The sequence below is a fragment of the Scardinius erythrophthalmus genome, assembly GCF_964197995.2.
Source record: "Scardinius erythrophthalmus genome assembly, chromosome: 3".
NCBI classification, from domain to species: domain Eukaryota; kingdom Metazoa; phylum Chordata; class Actinopteri; order Cypriniformes; family Leuciscidae; genus Scardinius; species Scardinius erythrophthalmus.
Genome location: NC_138223.1, coordinates 7,598,285 through 7,602,104, shown reverse-complemented (window position 1 = coordinate 7,602,104; position 3,820 = coordinate 7,598,285).

The following is a 3,820-nucleotide window of genomic DNA, read 5'->3' as shown; positions in this document are numbered from 1 at the left end:
ACTTGTTATGAACTTTTTATATTTATATTTTCATAGTATTTTGCAATAATATGCATGTCAATAAGAGCATGTGTGTGTGTGTGTGTGTGTGTGTGTGTGTGTGTGTGTGTGTGTGTGTGTGTGTGTGTGCGTGGTCTCAATTTTCATTAGTGTGAGTATCTGACAAATATAGCTCTTAAAACTTAAAGTATATATATAATATATAATAATATATATAACTGTTGTGGTGCGGACTTGATTTCAGTTGCTTTAAGCGAGATACAAGTCAACTGTGTTCCAGGATAGAGCTGATATACTGTAAATATATTTAAGGGAAAATAATAAAATGGGAGGAGCAAACACAAAACCAGAGCAAAAACAACCAAATCTAGGTGAGAGCGTCCTTATATGATTTCCCCCCAGTATTTATAAAGATCACACAATTATAGATACATTTATACATTCTTCTCAGAGAGAGATACAAGCAGTTTATTGTTAGAACGATTTTTTTTATATGATCTATATGTTGTAAACCTGAATAAGTTGGCAAAACTCAAAAAATGTAAGGCAATCAGTTGCCTCAAAATTTTTAAGTTAAGAAATTCAAAGTTTAAGTAAGCAGAACTGGAAGATTTTTCATTTGTACTCAGATTTGAATTCTTTTTGTTTGAGTACACGAAGTGTTGAGTACACTTCGACTTCGGCGCAGTAATATCTTCACTAGAGGGAGCGGGGCCGGTGAGAGGATTTTTCACGAGTGAAGATATTACTGCGCCGAAGTCGAAGTGCTTCCAAGCACTTGCTATGGTATTCCGCCATACAATATAGTTATCCATTTTACACGCTTAGAAAAGCGCAACGTTTTGTTTTGTGTCACCGTCCTAGGTCGAGTTACACTACGCGAGTAACTGTATTTAAATAGGGAAAACGTGAAGGTGTTTGGTAGCTTCTCTGCTTGGCCCATATTGAATGAACTGGGCTAAGCTAAGTGCTAACAAAGTTTCGCCGCAAGACAGAGCGATTTAGTGCACGCACTGAGACGAGAGAGGTATGTATCAACTCGTCTTAGTTAAGGGAATAACATAGTTTAATATGAAAAAACGGTGGAGTATCCCTTTAATGCCATTATGTTAAGACAATGGAATTTAGCAAATCAAATGACGCTTGCACTAGAGTTTGAAGAACCACAATATATTCAAGAATAAGCATAAGGAGATCTGACAAAAACAGACCCTATTGAAGATGTTAGCTTATTTGTTGTCTGTATTTTTTTTTTTTTTTTATTATTATTAATGCCAAAATGAAGATGTAACAAGTACATAACAGGAACAATAATAATAAAAAAAAGACATAGATCACAAAAAAATAAATAAAAACAAAATAAATTGCCAGAGGAAAGAAAAAAAAAATTATACAAGATTAAACATAGAAAGCAATCTTTGACTTTTCAAAGACTTTTTGTTTTTTATGCCCATCAAAGACAAAACATAGGAATTATAGTCTACTAGAAAAATAGACAGTAACGGGATCTTACCCAAAAATTTGCATTTGTGAATAAAAAATTTACCAAGAATCATAAACAAATTAATAACGTATTGAATTTGAGAATTTGGATTATGATAAAGAAAAATAATACTAAAGGTGTTAATACATATTTTGACATTTGTTTTCTCTGAGAGATAGGTACATAACTCATTCCAAAAAGCTTTAACACAAACACATTCACAAAAAATATGTACAATTGTCTCTTCAGCATCACAGAAAGTGCATTTATCTTCTAGGTTTTGGATATACTTATTGAGTACACTATTACAGGGGTAACATCTATGTAATATTTTAAATGTAATTTCTTTTATCTTGTTTGTTAACAAATATTTGTGTGGAAGAGACCATACCACTCTCCAATTAATATTGTATAACGCCATCCACTTGAAAGATGATACTGGCATAGATTTTCTGTTCATAAGATTACGAACAAACTGGTTATTGAACTTGTCATCAGTAATCAAAATCCCTTCAATTGAAATAGAAGTGTTATATAAAGATATAGGACTATAAGTGTGCTCTCCTTTCAAAAGAGTTTTTATACCACTAGGAATGGCATTGAATACAATATTATATTCCTTTAACGAAGCCCCAAAACCAAATTTTCTGGAGAATTCTGGAAATGAATAAAACTGACCATTGTCATCCATCAGCTGAATAACAATATGTATGTTGTTTAAATACCATCTCTCAAAAAACAATGATTTATTTCTGTAAATAATATTCTGATTATTCCAAATAAAACAACGGTGAGGTGAAATATTATGTTTGTAAACCAGTAACCATGATAATAAAACCTGTTGGTGAAATTTTGCTAATTTAATGGGTAGTTTACCAAGTGAGAAGGGGCACTGTAACAAAAATTCAATACCTCCAATTTTCTTAAAAACAAAATTAGGAAATACATTCCATATAGAGTCTGCTTTTTTAACAAATCTTTTTAACCAATTTACTTTTAACACATGGTTAAATAGGGTAAAGTCAACAACTCCAAGACCTCCATCACTAATCCTATTTTTTAGAACCTCCTTTTTAATTTTGTGTGATTTATTTTTCCATATGAAATTATATAATAATTTATCTAATAAGGAACATAATGACTTGGGACAATCCATTACAGAAAAGAGATAAGAAACTCTTGATAGACCCTCTGCCTTTGATAATAAAACTCGACCAGTATGAGACAAATCTCTTGCCAACCAAGAATTGAATTTCTTTTTAATTACATCTCTAATAAGGTTTAAATTAATTTCTGTTATAACCATATTTGAATTCAATGATACTTTTACTCCCAAATAATTAACTACATCTTTAATTTGAATTCCACAGATCGCTGTTTTATCATTATTTTTTAAAGATAATATTTCACATTTTGAAATGTTGAGAGAGAGGCCAAAGATCTGAGAAAATTCTTGAATGGTCTCCAATGCTTTAGGAACTTCCAATTGATCTTTTAGGAAAACTGTGGTGTCGTCTGCAAATTGGGAAATTTTTATTTCTTTATCATGAATTTTAATACCTTTAATCATATTATTCTGCTTGACCATTACATTTAAAACCTGAGTAACTATTAAGAAAAGAAAGGGTGAGATAGGGCAACCCTGTCTTATTCCTCTGTGAATAGGAAATTTAGGTGTTGTTCCAGAAAAAAGTTTAACACAACTACTTCCTCTTACATATAATGTTTTTACTGCATGGATAAAATAGTTATTAAAGTCAAAGAATTGTAATACACTAAAAATGAAATTATGGCTAACTGTATCGAAGGCTTTTTGGAAGTCTAAAAACATAATTAGAGCAGGATCCAAAACCAAATCACGATAATCAATCAAATCAAGAACTAACCTTACATTGTTTGATATGTGACGTCCCTTCATAAATCCTGATTGGCACTCATCAATCAAATCATCCAGGCCATATTTTAGTCGTTTTGCCAGAACAGATGCCAAAATTTTATAGTCGTTATTTAATAATGTGATTGGGCGCCAGTTATCAATCAAAAGAGTGTCTTTATGGGATTTTGGTACTAGGGTTATAACACCCTCTCTCATTGATGGAGGAAGGCATCCATTTACAAATGATTCTTCATACACTGCCAATAAAAATTTAGATAAAGGGACACAAAAAGTTTTATATAGCTCTGAAGTCAACCCATCACTCCCTGGAGATTTGTTATTTTTCAAGTTATTAATCCCTTCTTTAACTTCTTCCAATGATATATTTTTTGAACATATAGAATTAAAATCATTACTAACAGTTTTTATTGATGTAATAGAATTTAGAATAGGATAGGGGT